This window comes from Schistocerca cancellata, chromosome 6 (genome assembly GCF_023864275.1).
Source record: "Schistocerca cancellata isolate TAMUIC-IGC-003103 chromosome 6, iqSchCanc2.1, whole genome shotgun sequence".
In the NCBI taxonomy this organism is placed as follows: Eukaryota; Metazoa; Arthropoda; class Insecta; order Orthoptera; family Acrididae; genus Schistocerca; species Schistocerca cancellata.
In genome coordinates, this window is record NC_064631.1 from 201,669,354 (window position 1) to 201,690,177 (window position 20,824).

A 20,824-nucleotide genomic window follows, 5' to 3' on the forward strand; every position below is an offset into this window, starting at 1 on the left:
AATTGTCGCCTTTCTAGCAGTACCTGGTGCCCAATGCGTCACATTACCTACATGAATATTTGGGTTGCTGTAGACAACCATTTTCCTTATTCAAGACGTGTGGGATGGCTATATGGTGCTACAAGGCTGAGGGTATAATATGTCTGCCTTCGTGTAGGAACATTTAAATCCTCCATGGGTTATGTGTGACAATCCTGAACCCATAGATTCTACGCTCACGTAACAGCTGCGAAACGATAAACTGCAGTCTGCCACAAACGTACCACTGTCGAATTGGGAATATCTGGTAGACGTTTCTTCTTCTTACGCAGGGCATATCGTGATTTTATCACAAAAAATCTGTGGAAAATGCGACTTCTGAAGGTGGGGCCCACTGACTATTCTTTTCTTATATACGGAATACGGATGTCATTACTCGCTCCTACTTTCTGTAATTATGATGAAATGCTAATAGTATGTATAGCCAAGTTTGTAGTATACTTTATCCGAATTCGTCATTTGTTCCATAATGCGTTCATCGTGTTGTAGTTGCAATGGCCAGCTGTCTGTTAACCCCGTAGCGTATGCTAGATAACTCTGTCGTTAAATCCGAATGGTACTAAGCACTGGAAAAAGAAATCTTGCATAGAGCATAAGACTGCTCCAAGGGGGGAATTATCTTAATGAAAATGGCTTTCGATAAGACCCACATTCTCCTGGGCCGTGCCAAATGTCGTGCACTTACGTAATGGTTTGGCATGCCTGGGTTTCCTGAGCTGGAGACTGGTGAGTGCAGACAGCTCTCTGTAACTGTAAGCTCTGGGCATCCTTCTAAAACCACTGGACAGTGTGATGGTGAAACTGTGTGTCACGGAGTATGAGGACCTTCTCTTAAGCACCCAGATCGCGAGGTTAGTTCTAACCACCAAGAAAGAAACTCCAACTCCAATGTATGTTGTGTGCTGATGATGTGAATGGCTGTTGAGGTGAAACAGTCACTAAAGGACAAACTCTGATGTAGCTGCCTCACCTGCCTTTCCAAGGCAAGTGCTGCTCAATATTGGTGGATCTTTATTTTCCAAGCTGCTTGTGGGATCGTAATCGCTCATGATTCACAAAATGTAAAATTCTCCAGTAGGTTGGATACAGAAGTTTTGGAATGTATTTACAATACATAGAAAAAAAGGAAGCAGGATCGTCGAAGAGGTGTCTCCTTCCACACTAAAAAGCACTAGAATGTATCACTGAAATATATGAAACACTTTAAGAACGGGATGTTGTTAGTAGAAGCAGGTGTCGCTAAACAAGCCATCCATCTGCTTAAATGTGAGAATTTTGGGGGATTCCATGGTATGGTGGAAATAGGTATTACTTTAACTGAAGTAGTGGGGTCTCCTGCTATGATATCAAGAATACGGAGACAAAAGAATTGCTGATTGAATGGTCTGATGAGAGTGTCCTGGCAATCGTTTGTTCTTATCTGATGTTGAAACGATTACTCAAAGAAAGGAAAAATTTGGAATTTTGTGGTAAGGTCTTGTGGGACCAAATTGCTGAGGTCATCAGTCCCTAAGCTTACACACAACTTAATCTAACTTAAACTAATTTAAGCTAAAGACGACACACACACCCATGCCTGAGGGAGGACTCGAACCTCCGACGGGGCGGAGCCGAACGGACCGTTACAAGACGCCCTAGACCGGGCGGCTACCGCGCGGCTCAAAGAAAGGTCCAAGAGTGGAATTTAAATTTAAATGGCTTGGTTCAAATGCCTCTGAGCACTATGGGACTTAACTTCTGAGGTCATCAGTCCCCTATAACTTAGAACTACTTAAACCTAACTAACCTAAGGACATCACACACATCCATGTCCGAGGCAGGATTCGAACCTGAGACCGTAGCGGTCGCGCGGTTCCAGACTGTAGCGCCTAGAACCGCTCGGTCACCTCGGCCACTAAAAAAATCGAAGTCAAAAGGATATCAACAACGCATTCGCTTACGATTCGCTGTCCTCAATGAAAGTGAAGAAGGATTACATGATCTGCTGAATGGAACGAACAGTCTAATGAGTACAGAATGTGGACTGAGCGTAAATCGAAGAGAGATGGAAGTAATGAGAAGTAGCATAAATGTGAACAGCAAGATGCTTAACATCAGGATTGATCCTCATAAAGGAGATGAAGTTAAGGAATTCTACTACTCAGGCAAATAAACAATGACGGACGCAGTAAGGTAAACATCAAAAGCAGACTATCATGGCAAAAAAGGGCATTTCTGGCAAGAAAAATCTGTTAGTAGCAAACACAGGCCGTAATTTGAGGAAGAAATTTCTAATAATGTACGTCTGGAGTACAGCATTGACGGTAGTGAAGCATGGATTATTGGAAAACCGGATTAGACGGGAATTGAAGCATCTGAGATGTGGTGATACAGACGAATGTTGAAAATTAGATCGACTGATAAAGAATGTGTAGGTTCTGCACAGAATCGGAGAGGAAAGGAATGTGTGGAAAACACCGACAAGAAGATTGGAGAGGACGATAGGGCAAGTGTCAAGACATCAGGGAATAACTTCCATTTTACTAATGGGAGATATAGAGGGTAAAAACTATAGAGGAAGACACAGACTAGAATAATTCCAGCAAATATTCGTGGACGTAGATTGCAAGTGCTCCTTTGAGATAAAGAGGTTGGCAAAGGAGAGGAATTCGTGTCGAACCGCATCAAACTAGTCAGAAGACTGATTACTTAAAAAAAAAGGACAATCGAATCCAATGTTTCTGAACTTGTCTTACTGGTCTGACGCTGTGCTCCAAACTTACATTCTCAGAAATTTCTCTCTTAAATTACGACGCATGTTTCATACTGGCAGACTCCTTTTGGCCAGGAATGGCCTTTCTGCCATTGCTAGACTGTTTTCCTCCTTGCTATGTCCCTCATGGGTTATTTTGTGGCCTAAGTCGCGGAATTCCTCAACTTCATCTACTTCTTAATCACCGACTCTGATGTTTAGTTTCTCGCTGTTCTCATTTCTGGTGCATTTCATTACTTTCTTCTTTCTTCCATGTAGTGTCAATCCATATTCTGTTCTCATTAGACTGTTCCGTTCAAAAATGGTTCAAATGGATCTGAGCAGTATGGGACTTAACTTCTGAGGTCATCAGTCCCCTAGAACTCAGAACTACTTAAACATAACTAACCTAAGGACATCACACACATCCATGCCCCAGGCAGGATTCGAACTTGCGACCGTAGCGGTCGCGCGGTTCCAGACTGTAGCACCTAGAAGCGCTCGCCCACCTCAGCCGGCTAGTAAAACAACAGAGAGGCAATTGTGGGTGATAATGGAAGTAAGACTAAAGAAAAATCAAGACACGATCACTCGATTTGTCTACTTGGGGAAACCAGAATCATTTTGGCGTGCATGGGGATAATTCCACTGAACAGAGCACGACGAGGTTTTCTCATTTTAAAGAGGTTCGTTTTGACATTATGGACTCTCCGCGTCCAGGGGGACCTTTGGGGTTTCATGAAGATCGTTAAAACGCATTAATCCACAATGATCCCCGGCAGAGCACTTGAGAACTTGGAAATGTGATGAACTGTCATTATTCCATCATCGTGCGACATTTGCATGCAAAGGGGAAGGTTCAAAAATCGGGTGTGTGGGTACCGCATGCTCTGATCCAAAATCTCGTCATCATTTGTATCGTGGATAACACAGACCAGTCCTATTGTGTATCGTTAGTGGTGACGAGAAAGGGTGTCTTTATGCTAACATAAGAAACGAATGGTTGAGTCCGGACGAAGCAGCAACTCTCCGTAGAAGGCCCTTCACACTCCACAAAAGCTTAAGTTGTGCATCTGGCGGAACAGCGACAGTATGATGTACTACGGATTGCTCCCACAAGGTGTAACTATCATTGCTGACATTTATTGTGAACAACTGAGACGTCTTGAAGACGCAATCCAAGAACGACGACCAGGAAGAATGCGTGAAGTGATGCTGCTCCGCTATAACGCCCGCCCCCATTCTGCAGGCTGACAGAAAACACTCTGCAGGAGTTGGGTTGAGAAGTCATTCAGCCCCCACCTTATTTACCTGATCTTGCACCACAAGATTTTTCACCTTTTCCACACTCTATCGAACATCCATCGCGAAATTGTCTTTCGGATGAAAATGTCCTCCAAACAAGACGGGTTCTTCCCGTCAAAACCACGTGATTTCTGCAGTAAAAGAATCGAAAAGTTACCCCACTGTTAGCAGAGTGTTGTAAATAGTGAAGGATAATATATTATTGATGACTAAAGTCTTTGTTATGTGTATCTGTGGTGTTTATTACACTCATGGAAAACAATACATGCTTACCCACCAACTCAATATTAACAAATTTCAGCATAAGATTTGAGCTACATTATGGGCTGTGAAGTATCAACCCGACTGACAAAACTTTAGAACACGCGTAGGCAGAGAAATAAACAATGATGTCTTATGTGTGGGAACATGTTTTAGATGTCAGTAAACATATTAGCATCGGAAAATTTGATTTAGACAGTTTTATGTATTTCTTTATTATTACTTGTTTCCTATCTTCCTCCACATCAGGCTGTCTCACTGAACATGCACATGAATATGAAAAAGAAAAAACAAATACAGATTGTAGTTACGTGATGACAAAATTTATATATATATATATATATATATATATATATATATATATATAACACAACGAAGTTAAATTTAAGTCCTGAAAAACGGTCGCAAATTGAAGCAATTCCTTTTATAAATTAATTAGTTATCCAGATTATAAGTGTCATAAAGTCTCAAAGTAAAGGATTCACTCTAAAGAGGAAGTGAAAATATTCTCATTTGCAATTGAAACTTTTGTAAATGCTGATTTTTGCTTTCAATTTCAATGACTTTTATAGAATGGCTGAAACGACCTCACGCCAAAACGTCATTGTTGGTTAAGAGCTTACTTGCTGATGAATGACCAAGTACGACGATGAGTCAAAAGAAAACCTTAAATATTTTTTTAAATACTATTTATTGTGCAGAAGTGGTACAAAGCTGTATCCCTTTTCAACATAATCTCCCCCACGCTGAATGCAAGTCGTCCAGCGCTTACAAAGTGCATAATTTCCTTTAGAAACAAATTCTTTTGGTAGTCCGCGCAACCACTCATGCACCGCGTGGCGTACCTCTTCATAAGAACGGAATTTTTTTCCTCCCATTGCATCTTTGCGTGGTCCAAACATATGGAAATCACTTGGGGCAAAGTTTGGTGAGTATGGTAGATGAGGAAGACTCTTCGTTTCCGGTTGGTGGAAGTGATCTCAGGTTTCGTCCCCAGTATCGATTCTTGCACGGAAGCCATCACCTTCTCGTTCAAAGCGCCGAAGAAGTTCTTCACGAGCATCAACACTTCATTCTCTCATTTCATGTGTCAGCCGGCGTGGCTCCCATCTTGCAGACACTTTGTGAAACTGGAGCACATCACGCACAATATGGTGTGCTGTCCCATGACTAATATGTAAACAAGCTGCAATGTCATTCAGTGTCACTCGGCAGTTTTCCTTCACTATGGCTTCAACTGCTGCAATGTTTTGTGGAGTCACTCGGAGTGCCTGACCTGGACGAGGAGCATCTTCCACTGATGTCACACCATTTGCGAACTTCCTACTCCATTCGTAGACTTGCTGCTGTGACAAACATGCATCACCGTACTGAATCTTTATTCGTTGATGAAGTTCAATAGGTTTCACACCTTCAATACGCAAAAACCGAATAACAGAACGCTGTTCTTCCCTTGTGCAAGTCGCAAGTGGGACGGCCATCTTTATACTGAAATTGTGACGGTATGTGTGCATCGGCACTATGCTGCCACCTACACGCTGTTTGTAGCACACTTACCAACTCACAGGATAACGGCGCGGAATTTCGATTTGTTATTACAAATTTAAGGGTTTCAGTTGACTCATCCTCGTACGTTGTTAACTTTCATATAAAAGAAATAATTTTCTACAAAGTTAATCGGACTTCCAATTAAATAGCAGATTCAACTTTTTAATAACAAAATAACTAACAAACAAAGCAATTAGACGCTCGATCAAAGTGTCACAAAGCGAGTCACTTCCAATTTAATTTAGATTCCCAGAAATTAATTGCATTAATAATTAGAATAGTCCAAGCACTGTTGCCAAAATGATACATCGAGTACCCTGACGTCTGTACTGGGCTGATGCCGGAGCAAGAAGAAGAAAACACTCTAGTGCCGTATCATTCTCAGACAGAAAAATTACAGATACCGAAGAACAAAGGTTGATATAAGACCAGTTTTTTACGGAACCCAAGCAAAACTTTGCTTTTTCATAAGTGCAACCAATAGAATAGATATTTACTGTTCATTCGATGTAACTGGCTTAACCTCGAGAACATTATAACTGAAATAATATTAGTAATTGCTTCGTGGCATCCAAAAGCAAGAATGTTACTTGACGTCACTATTATCATGTCAGGTACAAGAGTCCACCTTCGATTTTTATCCAAATGTAAGTTATAACAGTCAGACGCAGGTACAAGTAATGTATTTCCGAAGAAACGTTGGATAACAGAACAAATACTTTGTTTGATTGACAAAGGAACAAAGTACAAATACGTTGACGGAAATGGTCAGGAAAATAAATCACTTAGAAATGAAATAAACAAGAATTTCAATGCAGCCAAGGTGAAATGATCGCAGGAAAACGGTGAAGATACTGAAAAAAAATGATCGTCAGATGGGATGACTCAGCATGTAGGAAACACAAAATAACCTAGAAATTAAAAGCACAAGTTGTAGCATTAAAAAGGCAAGGACTTCCACTGTTAAACACAGACGAAAGGCCGAAATGTAGGAAGAGTACACAGAAGGACTCTGTGAGGAGGAGAACATGCATGATGACTTGGTAAAAGACGAAACTGAAGTCGATAACGAAGACATAAGAGATCCAGTACTAGAACAGAAAATAAAAGAGCTCTGGAGGACAAATGATCCAATACAGAATTCTGAGTAAAAATCATCAGCAACGTGGCTGAAGATATCCGGCGAATGAAGTCACCCTCATTCTGACAACGGCCTTTTCAAAGAGAGCGGAGTAGCAGGTAGAAGTTCAAGATATTCTTGCTCTTGGTCTGGGAAACTGCCTCTAAAGGCGAAAGAATCTTGATCAATGGCATGAGGATGCTGAAGGCTGTGGAAACCACTTCATTAGAGACACATGATGTGTATCCATAGGACATGCGGCCTGTTATTGAGATGTGCCATTGGCAAAAGTTTCCGGAATAGTCCTCCTTTCGGATCTCAGGGAGAGGACCGCCGAGAGGGAGGTGACCATGAGAAAAAGACTGAATAACCAAAGAAAGGATAATTTTCTACGAGTCGGGGCGTGGAATGTCAGAAGTTTGAACATAGTAGGGAAGCTAGAAAATCTGATAAGGGAAATGGTAATGCCCAATCTAAATATAGTGGGGATCATTGAAGTGAAGTGAAATGGATGATATTTCGTCTGATGAGTATAGGGTGATACAAAGAACAGTAGAAAATGTTATAATGAGAGTAGGATTCGTTATGAATAAAAAGTAGAGCACAGAGTATGTTACTGTGAACAGTTCAGTGATAGGGTTGTTTTTGTCAGAATCGACAGCAAAACAACACCGAAAACGATTGTTGAGTTATATTTGCCGACCTCGCAAGCTGAAGATGAAGAGATAGAGGAAGTATACGAGGATACTGAACGGGTGATTTAGTACATAAAGGCAGAGGAAAATCCAATATTCATGGGGGACTGTAGTGTGAATATATGGGTAGGACTAGGAGAAGGGGTTACGGGAGAATACGGGCTTGGGACTCGGAATGAGAGAGGAGAAAGACTAATTGTGTTTTACAATAAATTTCAGCTAGTAACATCGAACACCCTGTTCAAAAATCACAAGAGGATGAGACATACGTGGAAAAGGCCCGGAGATCAGAGAAGATTTCAATTAGATTACATCATGACGAGGCAGAGATCCCGACATCGAATACTGGATTGAAAGGCGTACCCCGGAGCAGACCAGATATAGACTCAGATCACAATTTAGATGAAGATTAGGCTGAAATTTAAAAGATTAGTCAGGAAGAACCACTATGCAAAGAAGTCGGATACTGATGTACTAAGAAATGAAGTCATATGGCTGAAGTCTCTAAGGTTATAGATATTGCGTTAAGCATTTGGCAGTTCAGTTGAAACGGTCTGGACTTCTCTAAAACGGACAGTCACAGTATTTGGAAAGAAGATAACTGCGAAAAAACCATGGGTAACAGGAGGAATACTTCAGTTGATCGATGAAAGAAGGAGGTACAAAAAAATTCAGAGAAATTCAGGAATACAGAAATACAAGTCGTTTAAGAATGAAATAAATAGGATGTGAAGGGAACCTAAGACGAAATGGCTGCATAAATATGTGAAGAAATCGAAAAAGAAATGATTGTCGAAAGAACTGATTCAGCATACAGAAAAGTTAAAATAACATTCCGTAAAATTAAAAGCAAGGATGGTAACATCAAGAGTGCGACGGGAATTCCATTGTTAAATGCACAGCAGAGAGCAGATAGGTGGAAAGAGTACATTGAAGGTCTCTATGAGGTGAACACTTGACTAATGTTATAGACGTAGGAAAAGGAGTCGACACAGAACAGGTAGGGGTCCAGTGTTGGAAACAGAATTTAAATGAGCTTTGAAAGACTTAAAATCGAATAAGTCACAAGGGCTAGATAACATTTCGTCAGATTTCTAAGTGGCAGCAAAACGACTATTCACGTTGGCGTGTAAAATGTATGAGTCTGGGGATATATTATCTACCTTCCAGGGAAAAAAAAAATTCCACAAAATTCCGGAGGCTGAAAGAGCTGAAAAGTGCGAGAAATATCGCACTATCAGCTTAACAGCTCATTCGTCGAAGCTAATAACAAGAATAATGTACTGAAGAACTGTAAATAATATTGAGGATATATTTGATGTTGATCAGTTTGGCTTTAGGAAAGGTAAAAGCGCCAGAGAGGCAGTTCTGACGCTGCGGTAGATAATGGATACAAGACTAAAGAAAAATCAGGAAACGTTCATAGGATTTGTCGACACGGAAAAGCGTTCGACAATGTCAAATGGTGCAATATGTTCAAAATTCTGAGGAAAATAGGTGTAAGCTATGTGGAGAGACTGGTAATATACAACATAAGCAAGGGAGTAATAAGAGTGGAAGACCAAGAACGAAGTGCTCGGATTAGAAAAGGTATAAGATAGTGATGTAGTCTTTCGCCCCTACTGTTCAGTCTGTACATCGAAGAAGCAGTGATGAAAATTAAAGAAAGGTTCAAGAGTAGAATTAAAATTAAAGGTGAAAGGATATGAATGATAAGATTCGTTGATGACATTGCTATCCTGAATGAAAGTGAAGGAGAACTGCAGAATCTGCTGAATGGAATGAACAATCTAATGAGCACAGAATATGAACTGAGAGTAAATCGCATAAAGACGAAAGTGGCAGATATGAGAATAGCGAGAAATGTAGTACAGGGACTGACAGTCACGAGGTAGATGAAATTAAGAATTCTGTTACCTAGGTAGCAAAATAACCCATGACGGACGGAGCAAGGAGGACATCAAAAGCAGCCTAGCATTGGGAAAAAAGGCATTCCTGGCCAAGAGAAGGCTACTAGTATCAAAATAGGCCTTAACTTGAGGAAGAACACAGCATTATAACAGGGATTAAGGGAAAACCGGAACAGAAGAGAATCGAGGCATTTAAGATGTGGTGTTAAAGAAGAATCTTTAAAATCGGATGGACTGATAAGGTAAGAAACGAGGAGCTTCTGCGTAGAATTGGGGAGAAAAGAAATAAATGGGAACCACAGGCAAGGAGAACTGATGGGATGATATGACATCTGTAAAGACATTAGAAAATTATTTTCATGGTACTAAAGTCAGCTGTAGAGGATAAAAATTGTAGAGGAAGACAGAGATTGGAATAATTACAGGAAGTAGTTGAGGACGTAGATTGATAGTGCTCCTTTGAGATGAAAAGGTTGGCAGAGGAGAGGAATTCGTGGCGAAGCTCACCAAACCAAGCAGAAGACTGATGACTAAAAAAACTAAAAAATGTAGCAGAAGGAATAGATAACAATCCTTCGGAATTTCTAAAATATCTAAAAGCATTGGGGGAAACGGAAATCATCGACTATTTAAGTTGACATACAGTGTGTGTGACTACTGACATACCACCGGACTTTCGGACAAACTCTCATCCACACGTTTCTCAAAATAGGAAGGGCAAATAAATGCGAGAACAATAGCACAATCGAGTTAATAGCTCATGTATTCAAGCTACTAGTAAGAATAATATACGGAAGAATAGGTAATAAAACTGAAGATATGTTAGACGACGAGTAGTTTATACATGAAATGTATTCGCAGTTACGAACATGGACAGCCTTCAGCTGTATAATTGAATGACGACAATGAAAATTTATGCCGGACCACGCCTAGAACCAGGATTTGTCGCTTATCGCGAGCTGTTGCCTTTCCTTAGGCTACCCGAGCACGACTCACAGTCAGGGTCAAACTTACATATGTCGTCAACCTGCACTCGTACATCTATTACGCAGATTTCCGTACAGGAAGACATTTTACTTGAAAGTCGCTTTCCCGGTGTCAGCTCTGCTTGTTGCACGAACTAACTTAAAAAAAAAATACATCATCATCACAACTCCATATCCTCTTAAACAAATGATTCAGTACAAATTTATTTCCAGTGAAACAGTAAGAGTAACCTGCTCCATTCTGAAATACTGCAGGTCAAACAATTTGTGCACTTGTTTACTGTAGTATTGGAAAATATTGTTATATTCTTAAATGCTACAGATTAAACAATTTGTGCACGTATTTACTGTCATATATGGCAAATATTTTTACCACACCCTTGAAACAATTTTTGATAAAGTGGAACATCGAGAGTAGTTTCTTTCACTTTTAAATGTTACAGATTAATCTGTTTGTGCACTTATTTTCTGTAGTACCGTATCTGGCAAATACCTTCACCGCACTCTTGAAATAATTTTTGTAAAGTGGACCGTAAAGAGTAACTTGTTCTAGTTTTAAATGTTACAGGTTAAACAGTTGGTGCACTTACTTTCTGTGGTATCTGACCAATACCTTCACCACGTCCTTGAAACAATATTTGGTGATGTGGAACATAAAGAGTATTTTGTTCAGTTTTAAATGTTTCAGGTTAAACAGTTTGTGTGCTTACTTTCTGTCGCTTCTGACATCTACTGTTCCATTTCGAAATGTTACAGGTCAAACAATTTTTAATAACAGTAAATTGACGAGGGAGGAAGAAAAACACTAAATTGCATTTCCTTATGTGAGAACAGAGCAATGTTTTTTATTATTTTTTTATTTTCACCGAAACGGTATTTTGTTGTATGTGAAGAAGTAAATATCTCTTCAGTTACAAAAAAAAAAATACACGAATTAGACTATACGATGTTTGAAGCAAAGTCCTACACATTACAGCTGACGAATTTCATTAACAAGTTTCCATGTTCTAGTTGTACCATGTACGCGTACGTTTGCTGCTTCGTCCTCTCCTAGTGCTGGAAGATTGTTGTCAGCGTCACGAGGTGCCTTGTCCCCTATTTGTTTTGCTATGTTTCGCACCACTGTAAAACGCCTTTTCACCGGTCCAAAGCACCATTCGATTTTCACCCTTTCCTTAAAGTGAAGTCTGCTCTCCGCCCTCTCGGTATTTTGGAACGGCATAATTAACAATGGCGCAATGCCACATCGTTTGTCTCCTAAAATTAAAGCATTCCAGTTGTTCACTCCTAAAGTACGGTATATATCTGGGTTTCTCCATATCCTACCATCACGTACAGACTCAGGCCGCGAAGCAACAACACTAGCGAACATTTCACCGTAATCACTTGTCGCCTGCACATTTGTAGAAGTAAATGTATTCGTCTCCTTGTGCAGAAGGTTTCATTATAGGTATGTGCGGGCAATCGAGGACCCCTACCGCACATGGAAACTAATATCTGGACTGCCACTTGACTTTAGCTGTTGCTGGTTCATTTACATTTCTCGGAAATCGGATCCACAACGGTGCTTTTCTGTTAACCTGCTGCAGAACATACGACAATGTCAATGACACAGTTGTCTGGTGTATTCCTAAGTCTTCTTCTATACCAGACTGAAAGCCTGGGTCCGCAAAACAACGAAAAAATGTTCTCACCTTAAATTTGCTGGAAAGGGTGCCGCATCTTCTTTCATGATTTTCAGAAAGAAACTGATTCGCTAGCCAAGTAACATTTTCAGTGTTAAATCTATACAAACTTCTACAGTTTCTTCCTTCCTACTACGTATATCTTTTCTTATCTTTCAAGAACTATAAATTCTGTGATTTTCTCTAAAATCACTCGGTAACACTTAGAGGCAACTTACTCAGCTCGAAGCGTGCTACAGATCTCAATTCAAAAAACAGAGAATGTTGTTCAGCTGTGAGAAACTTATCAGTTTTATTCACACGAAATCGAAGAATGTTCATTGTTTTGAGCAACTTCCCCCACCCTTTTACTTACTCTGCGAACTATCTGGGATGAAGTATATTCCCCGACTCGTTTGAATCATGCGAACCTGAGAATGTTCTCTGAAATTCCGAGTATAAAGAATTTTCTCCGTTTTATTCATAGGACCCAATGCATCACACTCTTGTTGACAAGTTTGGTCGATTTTATCTAAATGCACATATCAAAAAAGACGAAACAAACCACTCACCCCATTGTGATGCTGAAACAAATTACATCGATATCCTGTGGTAAGCAACTTGCACAGAGAGATGTTTTAACAAAGACACCTACACGACAAGTTTAATAGTTTCAACAAGGCACTGATGACCAATTTTTGTAAACCAATCACATAATGCTGTGTCAGCTAGACATGGTACAGGTAGGTTCGATCAACATGTTAGTATTACGGAGATGCTTCGTGAACTCAAATGTGGATCCCTGGAGAGAAGACGACGTTCTTTTCGTGGAAACACTAGCGAAAACATTTAGAGAACTGGTATTTCTAGCTGACTGCAAGATGCAAGTTGGAAAAATAACAGTGGAAGACCAAGAAGGAAGTGTTTAGTTTAAAAAGAGTGGAAGCCGGGGATGCAGTCTTTCGGCCCTACTCTTCAATCTATGCATCGAAAAAGCTACGACAGAAATAAAAGACAGGTTCAAAAGTGGAATTAAAATTCAGGCTGAAACCATATCAGTGATAAGTTTCGCTAATAACATTACTATCCTTAGTGAACGTTAAGAAGAATTAGAGTAGCTGTCGAACATTCTAATCAATACAGAGTATGGATCGAAAGTAAACTAAAAAGAGACAGCAGTAATGAGAAATAGCGGAAACGAGAATAGCGAGAAGCTTAACATCAAATTTGGTGGTCACGAAGTAGACTAAGTTAAGGAATTCTGATAACTTTTGAGCAAAATAACACACAGCAGGCAAAGAGGGGATTTCTGGGCAAGAGAATTCCTTAATATGGTCCAAAATTTTCTGAGAAAGTACGTCTGCAGAGCAGACTTATAAGGTAATGAATCATGGCCAATTGAAAAACCGAAACAGAATAGCATCTAAGCGTTTTTGAAACTCTGACTGATAAGAAATCAGGAGTTTCTCCAAAGAACCGGCGAAGAAAGGAAAGTATGGAAAATACTGAAAAGAAGAAGGGACAGGATGATAGGACATGTGTTGAGGCCACAGGGAATAACGTCCATAATAGTAGAGGGAACTATGGAGGGTAAGAACTGTAAGGAAAGACAGATACTGAAATACATTCAGCAAATGTAATTGAGGACGCAGAATGCAAGTGCTACACTGGAATGAATGGTTGCCTCAGGAAAGGAAAAATTCGTGAGTTCCTTATGGGTCGCATCAAACCAGTGAGAAGAGTGATGACTAAAATTATGTAAGGAAAGAACGACTCTACTACCGCCGACCAACAGTTAGCATAAGAACATAAGGACCACCTAGTTCAGAGAAATTAGGGCTTATACTTAGGGAAAATAGGCGGTCATTCTTTTCCCTCGCCCTATTTTCGAGTGCCACAAGGTACCATCCACTACGCACCATACGGTGCTTGCGAAATATGTATAGAAGTAAACATTTTCGAGTCACAACTGCAAGATATAATCATGTAACCAACTTGAAAGCGTAAAGCGACCTAGAGTTCCGCTCAGCATTACATATACGAGGGGGATTCGATAAGTAATATTTCTGAAAGAAGGTCGGTTATATTCAACATTCCAATACACCAAATTATTGACCATTCTTCTGGCTACAAAACCATATTTTTCAATGTAATCTCCGTTCGATGCGACGGCCTTACGCTACTTTACGGGGACTGCCTGTGTGCTTGAATGGTACCACCCTGCTGGTCGACGTCGGAGAGACCGTCCTGCTGTATCAGTAACCTCCCCGTCGTCCACGTACTTCTTCCCGGAAAGTACAGCCTTCATTGGGCCAAACAGATGGAGGATCTGGGCTGTAAGGTGGACGAGGAAGAACGGTCCAATGAAGTTTTCTGAGCTCCTCTCGGGTGCGCAGACTTGTGTGACTCCTTGCATTGTCGTGGAGAAGCTCGTTCACATTATTGTGGCGACGAACAAACTGAAATCGTTACTACAACACACTGCAGAGTTGATCGTTTCACCGTGGAGCGAAACACCATACAGAATAACCCCTACAGAATCCCAGACGGCCGTCGCCGTGACTTTACCGACTGAGGGTGTGGCTTTAAAATTTTACTTCGAAGGCGAGGTCGTGTGACGCCTCTACAAGGATTGTTGTTTTGTTTGCGGTTCAAAGTGATGAACACATGTTTCATCATTTGTGACGGTGTTCGACAAAAAAATTGTCACGATCAGCCTCATAAAGTGCAACCAGTTCCGCACAGATCATCATTCTTCGTTGCTCTTTATTGTCTTCAGTTGGGCGGCGACGAACCCAGCCAGAACACATCTTTGAGTACCCCAACTGGTGGACGGGCATGTCAGCACTACCAACCGAGACCTCCAACTGATCAGCGAAGTGTTTGTTTGTGATCCCTCGATTACCTCGAACGAGATTGTCGAATTGCAGGAGTCACATAGCTGTGTGTGGCCGGCCAGCACGCGGGAGATCGGACACACTTGCGCGCCCTTGTTGCGATGATGACAGACGCCTCGCCTAACGACTCAAAGTGTTTTTGTTCACTGTCAGGTCTCCGTAGGCATTCTGTAAGCGCCTAAGAACATTTGCGTTGCTCAGGATATTCGCCAAAAGAAACTCTCTGCTTGGAATGCAATTCCGTTGCAGACGTCATTTTGAAGGCTACGTATAGCGCCGCCATCTAGCAGAAATTCATGAAACTATAGGGGCTGAAGCGGAAATGTTCCTCAATGTGCCTAAACAAATTTCACATTTTTGAACCGAAACTAACCGAGAGAGTATTATTTATTTACATTATTTACAGTGACATTAAAAAGACACGAAGAATATGATAAATGTGTGCAGGATTAGCAGCGTTTATGTGTTTGACGGTTACATTTGGTAGTTGTTCGGATACGTACATATGCGTATTAGACAATTTGTAACGGCTAGGGAAAAGTCTTGATACGTAACGCTGCTCGACTTCACGTTCCTCGCATTATTCCTATATTACAATAAAATCATCAGGTTGAAGACGTTGGACGTCAAGTTTAAATTTGTTTAAATTTGGTAGGTATCTGTAATCCTTGAATATGTGGATTTCCTCTTATAACTCTCACGCCCATGTGTAAATTTTGGGGAACATACGTTAGAGGCAGATTGTGCGATAATTACACACCAGGTAAGGGTCTCAGGTTGATGAGAAACATTTTTGTAATCTAATGGATTCTTACGTAATGTAGCATGGAAAACGTAATTTCCCGAAACTTGGCACGTAGGCGATAAATAATTATAGACTAGATCAATCATGAGAGGTAATCGTTGGTATCACTCCACCAGCTGACAATAGCGTAACGTTTTGGAACTGTAAAATCATAATTATAGGCCTACTGTTATCTGCTTTAGCGTTGGGCTCTCACCACCTAACACACAACTCGAAAACGTCACAAGCCCACCAACCGCTTAATGCAATTTTTTCACCAGTAGTATCAATATGTGTTCTATCCGTAGGAGTCGCAAGCTGAAGTAACCTCGTTATCACAAGACCAACTTATTATTATAATACATACATTGTCCTTAAATCCTGTTCTTGTGGTTCTACTAAGAGCTTTGTCCTGCCCAAGAAATTTCTACCACACCATGAGAAACACAGAATTCTTCACATCCCCTCTTGAGAATCAATACGCTTTTAATTGGTATATGGCTGTGTACTGCAGATCTTTGACATTTGTCACGTTTATTTTCTGCTAGCTAAGGACTATAACATTCTGGTTTTCAATGCCACATCAGTCAATCTTAGTATTTGTGATTGTTACCTCTCTCAACTTTATTAACGTTTTGAGTGTGTGTGTGTGTGTGTGTGTGTGTGTGTGTGTGTGTGTGTGTGTGTGTGTGTGTGTGCGTGTGTGTAGGATCAAACACTGTAGTTATTAACATTTTCTCTCGACCATTCGTCCATTCATCGTCCTATGCTTGGAATGTCTTTAGCATAGAAATAAGATCAGAATGCTTACCACCAGCAAATGATTTCTTTGTTGCAGTTGTCAATACCAGTAAACAAAAACCACTGGGTAAGTCGAGCTTTTGTGTGCTATAGTTGTGAATTCAAAATTGAAAATCGAAAATCATATACATATTACCCAGTCCTAGTACTACCGCCAACATAGCAAGTAAAGCGCTGTAAGTTGGCTGACAAATCGATTTCCATGTTGCTTAGCACTCTACTAAACAAATACACTTTAAATTATACCACAGGTTTAAAGAGAACTTGGTAACAAACCTAATGAGTGAGTGTCAGTAAACCTCTATATTACTTCTAATTCGGAGGACTTTCCTGTTGCGAAATGCATACAGGCGATTTGGTTCTGGATGTGGATAGGATTGGGATTCCCCATGCTGACCAATATACCTCTCCCATTTGTCTCAGGTGTAACTGGACACTGGATATGTAACCTGAAAGCCAAGGTGAAGGTTGACCAATATGGCCACTGCATAACTGCTGCCTATAACTGTTCCTTCGCCACATAAAAGTTGGATTTGGCACTATCTAAGGCTCGTAATACTATCCCTGGTCATGGCCAAATGAAGAACAGGCTGCTGTAGTATCTTCGAGATAACTCAAATAAAGTCTTTCTAGAACAATACAATGTGGTAGTCAGAACAATTTTCCAACTCACGGAAGAAGGTGATTTTTTTGCGTCCTTCTGAAACGTGGGAACGACCTAACAAGACCGAGTAGCTATCAACACGTGTAGGAAATCAGCTGTGTAGGAAAGGCCTTCAAGGGTATCACAAATAGTCCCCCGATCTGGAATTCTAAGACCCAGATTCTCCTTAGCTACTCTCATTGTGAGGTCAGCAGATATAGATCCAGCTTAGACAACCTGACAGTGCAGCAGACAGCTATGCAGCGAGCCTTGCTACGGAGACATCATGTTTGCAGAACATCCTGAGACAGCTCCATTTATGGGGTTCCCACGGAAGGCTGCCTATTCTCGATGGTTCTTCCTCTGCCAAGGCTCTTTAGATACCGAGCTGGTGAAGTACTGTCTGACACATTTGAGCAGGGGAGTGGGTTCCCGCAAAGACAGTAATTTATTTATAACTCTGATCTCAGCTTGCGCCGCTCCGCGTCTTGGAACAAGTCTCTAGCGTGTGCTCGGCCACTCTTGCTCGGGATGTAGGAAAGTAGCATAGCCTTCAGCTGGTAGGAAGCAACCTCTAACAAGGCGCTTAGTTAAAGTATGGCCTAAGTGGCGCCTCTGTAGCTCTCTGTTTGTAATTATATTCCTCCTGACTATGAAGACTTCCGTACCACCAGTTAAGTACAATAATTATTTTTTACCAACGACTTCTAATTTATTTGTAGACCCAGACCATGCAGCCAACTCCTTATCGACTTCAGTGACAAACCTGCTGTATATGCAAAGAGGGGATTTGTATGTTTCTATTTAGCATTGGCCACCAGTCATTCACACTGGCGACAATTCGTTCGTCATCATCATAACACTATAAATGGTATAACTTTCACAATAAGGAGTCCACTACAGTCTTCCATATTTTTGGACGATTTTGTAAGCTTTTGTTCCACTTTCAACACAGCAACAACAATTTTCCTGTTCCAGCATGCCATTAGAAGATTGGAGGACAGGACTGCTAATAATTTTAGATTTTCTACATATACGTGTAAATGTGTTGTTCTTGACAATTCTTGGCGCTTTTTATTGCAACCGATCTGAAAATGAAGGCCATAATTTTGAATGCCAATGATTCGGTGTGGTTTTTGGTCCTCATATTTTCTTAAAAATTTCCTTGGATACCACACCTACCCAAAGACAAGACAGCTGAAGGCACTGAAGACTTAAAAGTGAATTAATTACGCGGAATAGACAGTGCATGTCTGTTCCTGCTACGTGAAGCTTTTCTGTGATCCTCTCTCGATTATGGTTGCAAGCTTTGTGGATCAGAGGGCAATCGCAAGATACTTGATTAAGTATCAAGCAGGCCACAGGTGCCTATAGGACCAGTCCTGTACCCTGTCACCCAGCTTTATGGTAGCTTCTTATGGGGCTTCAGGTTTACAGATTAACTGCTGTCCCAGATTCACCAGCGTACCAAACCGTTGCTTGTCCTCCCATAGCAGCCATTTTTAATAGCGACCAATGAGGTCTTTCAGAGTCCGTGCAAAGCAGAACCTTGTGACACTTTGTGTGAATTAAATACCAACACTGACCCAGAGGTGGAGCCAACTGCCACCTTGACTATAGAAAGGCCTAAAATAATTTTAGATTATGTTTGGTACAGAAGACAGTGCTCTCCTCCGTACGTTTTCAATTAGAGTTTAACTGAAATTTTAAATAAGCACAGCATCGAAGCTGTATTTGCAGACGGATCTAAGCTGGCTGACTCATTTGGATGTTAATTAGTTTTCCTGAGCGTGTCCTCATCATTTCATGATTCTTATACCAAAACGACTTTTGTGTCTGAGATGCAGTCACGATGGCACTGGAGCGGATGGGACGTACTTACGCTAAAAAATTCCTCATCTGCTCTGAATCCCTAAGAGTCCTTCAATGTATTAAACGAAAGCACCCAGCAGACAAATGTGTCTAGAGCATCCAGGACTCCCTTTCTTGCCTTCCAATGCTGGGGAAAGAAGTGTCTTTTTCTGGGTACCAGGACACAAGGAAATTCAGGTTAATGAATTAAGAGATGTGGTAGCCAAGGAAGCGCATCTTTTACCTCTGGGGGTTGGATATGCTGTCCACTACATGCTATATCATAGTTGTTGAGATGCAGTGTGGCAAGAAAAGTGGCTGCGGTTGATGAAACCGACTACTCGGCCTTGCTTATCTCCTTCCGGCCAATGAGTACATATGAAGTATGTCTCACTTGCGTTCGGATAGGCTACAGCTCAATGACGCCTGTCTCTTCCTGTTCCGCCAGGAGATTCCTCCAGTGTGTGGTGCTTGTGGTGTGCAGTTTACAGTACACCGCATTTTAAATGATTGTATTTTTGTATTTTATATTCAAACGAGTGGGCAGAGGTTAGTCTACCGACTGATCTGTCATCTGTTTCAGCTGACAGCAAGATGAATGTAGTACGCCTTCTAAGATTTTGCAATATACTTTACTTGCTCCATAATCCGTTAGGGAGAAGGTCTTATGTGTCACCAAGGTGGCTGGCTCAACTTTCTGTTTATATATATATATATATATATATATATATATATATATATATATATATATATATATATAGTTTTTCTTTAACACATTTTAACATTGACGGAGTTACAAAATTAATTTTGTTACTGACTGGACATCAATCAAACACGCTATCTCAGGTTTTCTTCAAAGTTCTATGGTACAGATCTCTTATACTTTTAATAACACATTCCAACATTGTCAGAGTTAAAAAAATTTGTATTCTTAGTGACTGGGCATGACTGTGTAGGCGAATAAGAGTGGAAATGGTGGAGACTGATTATACTTATAAATGATATGAGTGATATGTTTTAGGCATTTTTAGTTTTAACACTTGTAAACACATTAGTCTCAAACTACTTTAACAAGGTTACTAATAAGCTCGTCTTTGTGGTACACATACACACACACACACACACACACACACACACACACCTACACACACGAAACTGGCTCAGAGCCAAGTGCACTACTTTACGGACCACATGCGGAAATTTTCAGTAACTGGATAGTCACTATCATAGAGTCTGAAACGTTCTTTCGATTCAGTGTTCATGGAAGTGTACTTATACAGTAATCAGATTTATTACTAAGGTAACTGAGTTCGAGCTTATATATTAGAAATTTCATGCAGTCCGACGCAGACTGATATAAAGGCTGTTTTTTATAGTGATGGGTTTCTATAAAGAGCAGCTTGCTATTAAGGCATGCATCTTAAGATGGACCCTGCTATTAAAACATGTTGCTATAAAGACAACTTGTTAGAAAGCAGGTCGCTACAATTTCAGGTTGCTATAAAGGCAGCTTTCCACCACAGGTATTTGTATTTGAATCACTTGAAGAGTGGCTCCTTATACGGCTATTCGTTCTAAGGGCTTTTCTA